General features: G+C 42.9%; 1 long non-coding RNA gene across 1 annotated transcript; it reads left to right on the forward strand.

Annotated features, from left to right (window-relative positions):
* The first annotated feature begins 689 nt into the window (after positions 1-689).
* LOC117797867 lies at positions 690-10,302 on the forward strand. The gene is made up of 3 exons (XR_004622718.1): positions 690-931; positions 7,916-8,009; positions 10,239-10,302. It is a non-coding gene; the product is annotated as an uncharacterized LOC117797867 (long non-coding RNA).
* Positions 10,303-12,861: the final 2,559 nt, after the last annotated feature.

Raw genomic sequence — 12,861 nt, forward strand, 5'->3', positions numbered from 1 at the left:
GAGAAGCTCTCTATCTCAGGCTAATAGGTGTGGAGACCAACAATGGGGCTAGAGGGTGGAGAGGACAATAATAGAACTAGTGCTGGGGGTGGGGGCAGAAATTTCCCAGAGGAGGAAGTGGTTGGTTATAGGTGTTCAACGAGGCTGGTGAGGGAAAACCCTAACACGGGATTGTGTTGGAGCTGGTTTTGAAGGATGAGTAGGTTCCTTCTAAGGGGCACAGGGGCATTTCCAGGCAGAGGAAGCTTCATGGGTAACAATGTGTGCAGGATGAGCTTGTTTGAAGGACTTCGTGTATTTAAAGATAGAGGCAGCTGTGGTGACAAGAGCAACTTAGAGACTTAAGGACAGCAACTGCCTGAGTTTCCGTAACCTTTGAGATTACCGATAACACCGACTGAGTTGTTTATTGATTTTGGACAGAATATGAATTCAAAGGTCAATCTGGGAGTGTCCACAATGCTTTGCCAGCATTCCTGGCTGGGGGGCACATGCTAGTGACTGCAGTCCAGCCCCACCCCCTTTTCTCTTCTTTTTTTAAAGATTTTTTATTTATTTGACAGAGAGAGACAGTCAGCAAGAGAGGGAACACAAGCAGGGGAAGTGGGAGAGGAAGAAGCAGGCTCCCCACAGAGCAGGGAGCCCAATGCAGGGCTCGATCCCAGGACCCTTGGATCACGCCCTGAGCCAAAGGCAGACACTTAATGCCTGAGCCACCCAGGTGCCCCCCCCACCCCCTTTTCTGTATATTCACCCCAGCCTCACTGAATCACCACTGGTGGGAAGGGAAGCTCCGCAGACACAGGCCAGCAAGGACCTGCTGAATGACAGTGGAGGAGATTCACAGGGAGAAAGTGGCCATGGACCTGATTTCAAGCTTTTCCATGGAAACCTGGCTCCTCCTGGCTACCAGCCTGGTGCTCCTCTATCTGTGAGTAACTGTCCAGGCTCATTGCCTCTGGAACCCTGGCCTTGGGTTGCTAATCAGCACCCACCCCGTTTTTCTTGTCTGTTTTGAGGATCAAGAGTTAACAAAGGGGATGTTGCTTAAGTGTTGGGTGTCAAACACGCTAGGAACACAAAAAGGGTTATTATTGACTTCTCCAGATCTGCTGAAGGAGTGCTCCCCAGACCCCAACTACAATTTCTGTAGCTAGGAGGGTTTAAGTGACATTATTTGCTTCTGGGGATAATCTTCTGATGGACTACCAGTTGGGACCTAGACTAATCAAGCAGAATTCAGCAGAGACAGAGTGAAATCAACAGGCCCCAGTGCTCTGATGTCCTCACCCCCTTCTCAAGCTGTGGGGATTCTGGAGACAGATGGAATGGCTTGGGTCTTTGTCTCATTATCTTCACCTTCTGACCTGTGTCCACTGCAGGAGATGTGTAGAAGGACTGCACCTGTGTCACTCAGGTGGTCCTGCTCCTCTCCCTCCCCCACCAGGCAGCATGTACATAAGACACCTGGTGCACCCAGACTTCCAGAGGGGCTGGAGATGCCTCATCTTCCTGTTCTGACTGGGCTCTTCCCTCTTTTCTGCACCCCTGTCCTGGTCATCCCCCCACCCTGTAATATGTAGAACTCGTTACCTCTAAATGAGCATCTTGAGAGCTGAGGAGACCTGGCAGAAATTTTTTATTTATTTATTTATTTATTTATTTATTTATTTATTTATTTATTTATTTATTTATTTAATTCAGTTAGCCACTGTATAGTACATCATTAGTTTTTGATGTAGTGTCCAATGATTCATTAGTTACATAAACATCCAGTGTGCATCACAACTCAGGCCCTCCTCAATACCCATCACTTGGTTACCCCCTCCCCTCTGAGACCCTCAGTTTGTTTTGCAGGGTCCAGAGTCTCTCATGGTTCATCTCCCTCTCTGATTTCTCCCCCTTCAGATTTCTCTTCCTTCCCCTATGGTCCATGCTATTGTTTATGTTCCACATATGAGTGAAACTATATGATAGTTGTCTTTCTCTGTTTGACTTACTTCACTTAGCCTACTCCCCTCCAGTTCCATCCATGTCGATTCAAATGGTGGGTATTCATCCTTTCTGATGGCTGAATAATATTCCATTGTATATATGTACCACATCTTCTTTATCCATTCATCTGTTGAGGGATATCTTGGCTCCTTCCACAATTTGGCTATTGTGGACATTGCTGCTATGAACATTGGGGTGTATGTGCCCCTCCTTTTCACTACATCTGTATCTTTGGGGTAAATACCCAGTAGTGTAATTGCTGGGTCATAGAGTATCTCTATTCTTAACATGTTGAGGAAACTGCATACTGTTTTCCAGAGTGGCTGTACCAGCTTACATTCCCACAACAATGTAAGAGGGTTCCCCTTTTTCCACATCCCTGCCAACATTTGTTGTTTCCTGTTTTGTTAATTTTTTTCCATTCTAACTGTGTAAGGTGGTATCTCATTGTGGTTTTGATTTGTATTTCCCTGACAGCTAATGATGTTGAGCATTTCTTCATGTGTCTGTTAGCCATTTGTATGTCTTCTTTGGAGAAGTCTTGGCAGAAATCTTGAAATGTTATTCATTTCACCTTTTCCTTCCAGTCTCTGGGAGGGTTAATATAAGTATAGAGATTTCTTTCCCCTCAATATGAAATCTGCTGGCAGCCACAAAGGCAGAACCCTGAAAGCCAATCTGGATTTTATTTACTTATCTATCTATTTATGTATTTGAATTCAATTAGCCAATATATAATACATCATTAGTTTCAGATGTGCTGTTCAATAATTCTTCAGTTGCGTGTAAACCCAGTGTTCATCACATCATGTGCCCTCCTTAATGCCCATTACCCAATTACCCCATCCACTCACCCACCTCCTCTCCAGCAACCCTCAATTAGCTTCCTATAGTTAAGAGTGTCTCATGGTTTTTCTCCCTCTCTGAGAATTTCCCATTGAGTTTTCCCTCCCTTTTCCTATGATCATCTGCTCTATTTCTTATATTCCACATGAGGGAAACCATACCATAATTGTCTTTCTCTGATTAACTTATTTTGCTCAGGATAATACCCTCCAGTTCTACCCACATTGATGTAAATGGTAAGTATTCATTCAATTTGGCAAAGAAGTCAAACTCTCTCTTTGCAGATGGCATGATACTATATGTGGACAACCCAAAAGACTCCACCCCAAAATTGCTAAAACTCCTACAGGAATTCAGCAATGTGGCAGGATATAAAATCAGTGCACAGAAATCAGCTGCAATTCTATACATTAACAATGTCACTGAAGAAAGTGAAATTAAGGACTTGATCCCATTTACAATTGCACAAAAAAAAACACAAAATACCTAGGAATAAACCTAACCAAAGTGCTAAAGGATCTGTACTCTAAAAACTATAGAACACTTATGAAAGAAATTGAGGAAGACACAAAGAAATGGAAAAGCATTCCATGCTCATGGATTGAAAGAATAAATGTTATTAAAATGTCTATACTACCCAGAGCAATCTACAAATTCAGTGCCACCCCTTTCAAAATACCATTGACGTTTTTCAAAGAACTGGAAGAAACAATCCTAAAATTGTATGGAATCAGAAAAGATCCCGAATAGCCAGAGGAATGTTGAAAAAGAAAACCAAAGCTGGTGGCATCACAATGCCGGACTTCAAGCTCTATTACAAAGCTGTAATCATCAAGACAGTATGGTACTGGCACAAAAACAAACACATAGATCAGTGGAACAGAATAGAGAACCCAGAAATTGACTCTTAACTCTATGGTCAATGAATCTACGACAAAGCAGGAAAGAATATCCAATGGGAAATGGAGAGTCTCTTTAATAAATGGTGCTGGAAAAATTGGACAGCCACATGTGGAAGAATAAAACTGGACCATTTTCTTACACCATGTACAAAGATAAACTCAAAGTGGATGAAAGACCTCAATGTGAGACAGGAATCCATCAAAATCCTAGAGAAGAACCCAGGCAGCAAGCTATGTGATCTCGGTTGCAGCACCTTCTTGCTAGACATGTCTCCAAAGGCAAGGGAAACAAAAGCACAAATGAACAATTGGGACTTCATCAAGATAAAAACTTTTTGGGGTGCCTGGGTGGCTCAGTCAGTGAAGCGGCTGCCTTCTGCTCAGATCAAATACCGCAACAGGCTCCCTGCTTAGTGGGGAGCCTGCTTCTCCCTCTCCCTCTGCCTGCCTCTCTGCCTACTTGTACTCTCTCTCTGTAAAATAAATAAATAAAATCTTTAAAAAAAAAAAGTAAAAGCTTTTGTACAGCAAAGCAAACAGTCGACAAGTCCAGAAGACAACTGACAGAATAGGAGAAGATATTTGCAAATGACATATGAGATAAAGGGCTAGTGTCCAGATCTATAAAGAACATATCAAACTCAACCCTCAAGGAACAAATAATCCAGAAATAGGCAGAAGACACAAGCAGACATTTCTCCAAAGAAGACATCCAAATGGCCAACAGACACATGAAAAAATCCTCAACATCATTAGCCATCCTGGAAATACAAATCAAAACCACAATGAGATACCACCTCACACCAGTCAGAATGGCTAAAATTAACAAGACAGGAGAAAACAAATGCTGCCGAGGACGTGGAGAAAGGGGAACCTTCTTTGCACTGTTGATGGGAATGCAAGCTGGTACAGCCACTCTGGAAAACAGTATGGAGATTACTCAAGAAGTTAAAAATAGAGTTACCCTGGGGTGCCTGGGTGGCGCAGTTGTTAAGCGTCTGCCTTTGGCTCAGGGAGTGATCCTGGTGTTCCGGGATCGAGTCCCACATCGGGCTCCTCTGCTCTGGGAGCCTGCTTTTTCCTCTCCCACTCCCCTGCTGTGTTCCCTCTCTCTCTGGCTGTCTCTCTGTCAAATAAATAAATAAAATCTTTAAAAAAAAATAGAGTTACCCTGAAATCCAGCAATTGCACTACTAGGTATTTACCCCAAAGATACAAATGTATTGATCCAACGGGGTACCTGCACCCTGATATTTATAACAGCAATGTCCACAATAGCCAAACTGTGGAAAGAGCTGAGATGCCCATCAACAGACAAATGGATAAAGAAGATGTGGTACATACATACAATGGAATATTATTCAGCCATCAGAAAGGATGAATACTTACCAGTTTGGATTTTAAATATGTTTTTTACTTTATGTTACAGTACAATAGGAAGAATCAAACCATCTAGCAGAGGAAATTCTTTCAGTGGTGGGATTCCTGGAATCCTAGAAGAGGTTGGGAAAGGACTGAGTTTCATAGCATGGGTAGGGATGGCCCCTCCTTTAAGAATAAGAAATCATGAGGACGTGAACATGGAACATGGAGACCTCATTTTCATTTTCCGAGAGAAAGTTTAGGAATGCCAGGTATTGTGGCAACATATTTTCTGTGTGATGACATTTAAAATTAATTGATACAGTTTAATTTCATTCTATTTAATAATAGATTGTCTTCTGAGATAAGACTATTTCCAGTATGTTCTTTCCTAAGGATAAAAGAGGGCTGTTGGTTCAGCTTTGTGACTACGAAGATGCATAAATAACCTCAGCCTTCTAGGATAATGTTGGCAATATGAATTTAGTGTACACATGCATACTTCTATGGTATAGATTGTATATATATTTAAATACATGTGCCCAGCCACTATTTTAACCTCTCAGCATAGGTGAGGGTAGTGAGACTGTGAGCCAGTACTGATGTGAGAAGCATTCAGATAGGACTGGGGTTGGAGTGAGAGAAAATTCCTCCCCCTCAGAGCAGACCTCCAGGGACATTCCTTGATCCTGGTCCTACAGGAGGTCATCTCGGGACTGCAGGGTTAGCATCTCATCTGCTAGAAGCCAGGGGACAGGACCACCATGTAAGCCACACTGTGTAGGCTGTCTGGTAGTGGGGCTTTCACTGGATACTATTACCACCAGGCAAACAACCCTGTAGACTTAGAAGACATATGGGATAGCCAAGAGTCAGTAGCTGTGGACAGTCCCCTCTGCATGCAATGTAATGGCAGTAAACATGAGTGGCTTTATTGTTAGCTCATTCATTTGTACTAACAGCTGCATGACTCTACCAAGAAGAGGGAAGTTGGAAAGAATCAGAAAAATTGACCCAGCCCACCCTCTGCCTTCTTATGGAGCCATGTGAGTTTAGACACTAGGCCATATCATTCCTTGGGACCAGTGTTGCTGACAAATTCACTCACTTGCTTGGCTTCACTTGGGAGTTCATGGAGCATGTCAAATGTTTAGAAACAGGAATTGATTTGTTGCAGTGGTGATGGCAAAGAAGGAATGGAGGTGGGACTAACCGAGGTCACCCTGGCTTCTGCACTTGGTGTTGATGCATCCAGCTGCAGTAGAGGAAGGATCCAAACACCCAGCTGGGCCCGTCTGAGATGCCTCTGCTGGGTCGCTAAAGCACATGTCCTTTCATGCAATTTTGTGGGTTTATTTGACTATATAACATAAGATTTGCTGGATTTGTACAGAACATTCAGGACCTGTACTGCCTTAAAGGCTAGACTCCAGAGAAGATGAGATGCTTAATCCCAATCTCTGGAACATTTTATCATTACTCATTTTATATGTTCCAGAACACATATTCTGCTGTCAACTGGAGGTATCTGGACTTTGGAAGGCCCCCTATTAGTTAGCTGAAGCACCTACAGGGCCCTTTGTACCTAGCCTCCTTTCCTTATTTGCCCCATACTTTCCTTATTTGCCCCTATGGGGTTAGCCTTATAGGCTTAGCAGGTTCATAGTTAAAATGGTTTATGGCAGCCTCTTCCCTCATCCTCTCTTCTTCCACCACTCTGCCATCTCTTAGCAACACCTAAGAGGAAGGATTGAAAGGATCTAGAACCCTCAGTTGTAGGATCCGCATATGACACATGAAAGATGGTGGCAGGTAGGCCTGCCATTGGAAGCACCATCTGTAATGGGTTCTTGAGATAGTTGATGCACAGAGTTGGTAAACTAACTCTTTGTGAGTGACCATCTTGGAAAAAATTAGTGTACCTGGCAGTGTGTTGAGCAGATGAGTGTCACACGTTGAAGGACCAGATGCTATGAGGGGAAGAATGGTCTGGAAATGGATTGTTTCCTTACTGATTCTTTTATATGGTATCACTTAGAGCACATATGGGTCAGTCCCCCTTCTCTGCAGCTCAAGAGAATCAGAGTGCCTGAGAACAGAGACTTGGGTGGAGCTGAAAGCATCTCACTTTTCAATAAGGCCAGCGGAGCATTGGACACAGTTTTCATTGTACAGAAATAAGAACACTGTTGTTGTTCAAGGCCTCTCTATAAAGGTAGACTTAAGAAGGTCCAGATCCAGAACAATGACAGAGCCAACAAGGAAGGGAGAGCACAAAGGTCTCTGAGCAACTGTATGAGCATTTTCCTGGTAGGCTGTCAGTAACCCTCAGCTCTTGAGTAGGCTGGTAGGCTCCAGCCTACTTGAGTAGGTGCAGTTAAGCAAAATCTCATCATTGGAGGAGAGAAACAATTTTTCCTCTTTCCACCAAGAATGAGAATCTCCAGAATCATGGAAGAGTCATTTACTAAACAGGCATGAGTGAATCTCCTGGAAGAAATCAGCACGAACCTTTCAGGAGTTCTCAAGTATTTCTCAAGTATTTCATTCTCAAGTATTCATTCTAGGATTGAGACCATGACATTTTCAGCTGCTCTTAGCTAAACATCATTACATTTTGTAGGTCTCACAATGGAGGTGGTAAAGCAGATGATGAGTGAATGTAATTATTGCTGTTGAAATTGCTGTTATTATTTCTGGCTGACATGTTACCTCCCTCCCTTGCCTGTCCCAGTTCTGCGCCCGTGACTGGCCAGCCCCAGCACTTATTCCACCATCCCTGTGACCTGGTTTTCTCTTTCACTTTATAGATATGGGACCTACACACATGGACTTTTTAAAAAGCTGGGAATTCCTGGGCCAACACCTCTGCCTTTTGTGGGAACTGTTCTGGCCTACCGAAATGTGAGTATTGTTTGAACTCCCTCTTTTGCTTCTTAAGGTTACAAATCCCACTTTAGTTACATAGTAAAAATATTCCTCCTCAGGAGGTAGTTCTCAGGTTTCCTGACTTTCCAGAAATGGTGTCATAGGTCCCACCCAGCACGTGCCGAGATCTACCACAGGCCTCTATTGTCAGCTGTTAGGAGCCTCAGGGTTTGCCTCAGTGGCAGCCCAGTTCTCTGGCTAATTCAGCAAAGAACTTGATGTTTTAGCTTGTGAGCACCGTGAAGAGGCTTCTGTCTCTGGCACGTGCAGATTCCCAGGAAGGCATCATCGTACTTGGCATTAAGAGAAGAGCATCAAGGATGTCCATGTTAGTGGTCCATCAAGCTGTGTACCCTAGAGTCAGACTTTTTTTTGCTCATAGCCCAAGCTCTGGATAGCACTTTCTTTTTCCAGGATAGCTCTGGAACTTCAGTTTATTGGGCAGCCCAAGATTCACCTTTGGGGAATTTGTACATACTTGAATTCTCTCAAGAACTGGCCAACCACCTGCAGTTATTTCCATGGCTTAATTCTCCCTTTGCTAATGGCAAAATCTCTTGGGATTTGAGAGGTCGAAGGGGAGCTCTCAGCTTTACTTCTTAACCTTCAGAGGAGGCACTCTATGGGTGAGTTGAACAGGGAGGGAGTATAACTGAGGTGAGATGGTGTTTGTCTATTGACTTCAGATTTTTTTTTTAGTTTAAATAAATTTTATTTTTCTATATAACCTCTGCAATTTCAATGGAAGAATCACTTTATTATTTGTGCAAACCTATTATTTTAACCTTTAAATGAGTTGTGTGTGTGTTTTGTTTTTCATACGAAGGAAGAACTGCCCTTATAATATCACTAGAAAAGAGGTACTTTGACAAAATTATTAAGAAATTAATATAACTGGAGGTACATGAGTGGCTTAGTTGGTTAAGCATTGGACCTTTGATTGTAGCTCAGGTCCTGATCTCAGGGTCATGGGATGGAGCTCCTGCATCTGTTCTGCACTCAGCAGAGGTTCCCTGGGATCCTCCCCTACTGCTTGTGTTCTCTCTTTAAATAAATAAATAAACAGACAATCAAACAAAAAATAAAATCTTTAAGAAAAAAAGAAATTAATGTAACTGAATGGAATATATGAACAGACACGTAGACTGATGCTGGTGGAGCCACTGTGGCTATTCCAGCTCTGATACCTTGTCCTAGGCCCAGCTTCTGGACAGACGGTTAGAAACTCACATCGAGAAGGCCAGTGGGCAGTCTCACATGCAGGCTGCTCTCTGCTGTGGAGTTCCTTTCCCCCAGACCTGAGGCTTGTTTCTTAGATCCCACTTTCCTCCACTGAGACCCTTGGTGTCCAATTATCATCTAAAAACTACTTGGACTTTTCCCTCTGAAAAAGCAATAATTTCCTTTCCACAGTTCCCAAATCAACTCCTTAGTACATGTACCCCAAGCCCACATTTCTGGGACCCTGTTTTGCATAGTTAAATCATCAAAATCACAGTTGAAGCTTAAGGACAGGAAGGTTGTTTTGTTTTTTCAAGTGACGGAAGCGAAAACTCATATCAAGTGTTTTAGTTGACTCTGTCCATTGTGGAGTCATGGCACCATCCCCTCTTTCCGTGTTGAGGTGGAGGACTGGAAGGCGAGTCCATCTTTTGTCATTCATTCATTCATCTCTCACTTTCTCACTCAACAAACATATCTTAGACTTGTATAAAACTGCTAGACTACAAGAGGTCACTGGTGTCTTAATGTCCTAAATCCACTGGAATTTCAGTAGGGCTCATGAGATCAATGAACAGGATGCTGACTGGGCGTTCAGAATGTGCAGGCCATGCTGACTTTCCTTCAGCTTCAGTTTTCCCACGTGGCCCTGGAGGTAATAATTCAGAGAGTTCTGAGATTTAGAGACAACACACACGTAAGAAAAACACATCAGACAGACAGAGATTACGTAGTCTTCACAGATGGGGTAAGTTGTTCAGTATCTACAATACTTGGACATAATTCAAGAGGGACTTGAATTCTATTTCAGTAGCTCCTCTGTTTTCTCTTATTTCTGATAAGTCACCTGTGAATAAGAGCTTCCCTCTAACTGCCAGTTAGAGATAGTAAGCCACATTTCTTGTGATCTAAGTCACTCTGGTCCTTGGTAGATGTAGGGCTCAGTACATTTAGATTAGTAATATATTTTGTTTCTTCTTGCAGGGTTTTTGTGATTTTGATGAGAAATGTTTTAAAAAGTATGGAAGAATGTGGGGGTGAGTATTCTGGACATTTCCAATGGATAGCCTTGTTATTTTTTTTTTTTTAAAGATTTTATTTATTTATTTGACAGAGATAGAGACAGCCAGTGAGAGAGGGAACACAAGCAGGGGGAGTGGGAGAGGAAGAAGCAGGCTCATAGCGGAGGAGCCTGATGTGGGGCTCGATCCCATAACGCCGGGATCACGCCCTGAGCCGAAGGCAGACGCTTAACCGCTGTGCCACCCAGGCGCCCCCAATGGATAGCCTTGTTATGATGAGGTCCCTATGGTATGGACAATCTCGGTCAATAACCCCTTGGGATGAAGCCTGCTGTAAGAAAGCTTCTGGAGCCTCTGCTTCGTGGGATCACCTGTGTCACCAGGTGTGCAGGTCCAAGTGCAAATTGGGCCTGGAGGGTATCCTTTATTTATACTCTGGATTAAATATGTCCTTTGGAAAGAAGGGTTGGGGTAAACACAATGGAAAACCATTTCTGCTCACCTTTTCTTACTTTCACTGTAAGTGTGGAGTTTATTTTGTGAGAAAGACAGTTATCACATGGTTTCACTCATAGTGGAACATAAGGAATAGCGTGGAGAACCATAGGGGAAGGGAGGGAAAACTGAATGGGAAGAAATCAGAGAGGGAGACAAACCATGAGAGACTCTGGACTGTGGGAACCAAACTGAGGGTTACAGAAGGGAGGGGGTGGGGGGATGGGGTAGCTGGGTGATGGGTATTAAACCACAATTGCAACCTAGGAATAAATCCCACTTGATCATGGTGGAAAAAAAATATCAGGCCGAGATTTTTCTTTCAATAGAAGTATTCAATATACAAATGTTTCTTTATTCTATGGACTTGAGGAGATGTAGGAAAATTTTAAACCACTGTGTTTCCTGGTGGGCTGATGGACTTGGTGATTTTGTAGTGTGGCCTTGGCTGCTTTCAGTGGATGCTCCTGTTGAGTGAGGCCAGAGGTTTNCTGTGTTTCCTGGTGGGCTGATGGGCTTGGTGATTTTGTAGTGTGGCCTTGGCTGCTTTCAGTGGATGCTCCTGTTGAGTGAGGCCAGAGGTTTGGTGAAGCAGGAAGAGGTACGGTGTGCTGCTGGGATGCTCACAGCCAGGATTCTCTCTCCCCGCACCTCTTTGTCTTCTCTGGTCACGTCCTCAGAAACCGTCAGGCTCTGAGTGGCATGGGCCATATGCAACATGATGGCACAGAAGGAACCCAGATCTCTGGATCACCACTGGTTCAGCTCCACTGCCCCTTCCCACATTCAGTACTGGTCAGCTCTGGATGGAGCCAGTCTTACCTTGTGGTCCCCAGTTCTGTCCTTACTATATGGTTCTCATGCTTGGCCGTGGATAAGAACCACATGGGAGAGCTTGTTAAAAGTGCAACTTCTTGGGATCCATGCCCCAGCAACACCGAATCTGGAGGATATGGGGTGGGTCCCAAGAATCTGAAATTAACTTGTAGTGGAAGCTATATTAGGGTCATGTGAGATCATGAATATAAAGGGTTACCTCAAACCACTGTCCCTTGTCCATCCAGGTGTTTTTGAACAAATATGATGGGATGAGGGGAAATATGATCAGACTGATGGGAGTGCTTGCCTACATGCCACCTCACTAATTTCTATCACTGCTACAACACTAAATATACATGACTCCCACTGAAACCTTCTGAGTTTTCTGAATACATTTTAAAGATGCATAGCATTTAGTTCAGTGATTCTTATTCATTTTTATTTATTTATTTATTCATTCATTCATTCATTCATTATATTATGTTCAATTAGCCAACATATAGTACATTATTAGTTTTTGGTGTAGTGTTCAACGATTCATTTTTAGATGTAATCACAAAACTATTTGAAATTCCTCTGTGATGTCAAAGAAAGAATAGGGGACTTGTGGAAAATTTCCATTTTGTCCTAGTATATGCAGATGATTTATAGAGGAAAATACAATGTTAGAGGACAATGTAATTAAACTTAACCCTCATGCTGCTGCCCAATTCCCATTAATGTGCCATATTGACAGGAGGTGAGGCCGGATAGGGATGGATCACAAATAAAGAGTCAGCTTTGTGTGAGACATGTGTAAAAGTGGGCGTGCCCTTCTGCTCCGGGATGTCATCTACATGAAGCCCAAGGGACTTACACTTGGGACCCACATATAAGAATAAATACAAGTAATGAAAAGAAAATATGTCTAAAATGAATTATACATGTTCCTTTGTATTTCTTTATTCTCTTTATCCTTTTGTTTCAAATTTTTCTGACTTTGATGTTACCAAGGACCTCTCTTTAATAGTTAAAGTAATATTTCCTTTAAAATGTAACTAGGAAAGAGGAGTGCCTGGGTGGCTCGGTTAGACATCTGCCTTCGTCTTAGGTCACAATCTCGGGGTCCTGTAGGGAGCCTGCTTCTCCCTCTCCCTCTGTCTTTCCCCCTGCTTGTGTGCTTTCTCTCTCTTACTGTCATATAAATAAATAAAATCTTTTTTTTAAGAATTTATTTATTTATTCGACAGAGATAGAGACAGCCAGTGAGACAGGGAACACAAGCAAGGGGA

Source organism: Ailuropoda melanoleuca, unplaced genomic scaffold, assembly GCF_002007445.2.
Source record: "Ailuropoda melanoleuca isolate Jingjing unplaced genomic scaffold, ASM200744v2 unplaced-scaffold1653, whole genome shotgun sequence".
Lineage (NCBI taxonomy): Eukaryota > Metazoa > Chordata > Mammalia > Carnivora > Ursidae > Ailuropoda > Ailuropoda melanoleuca.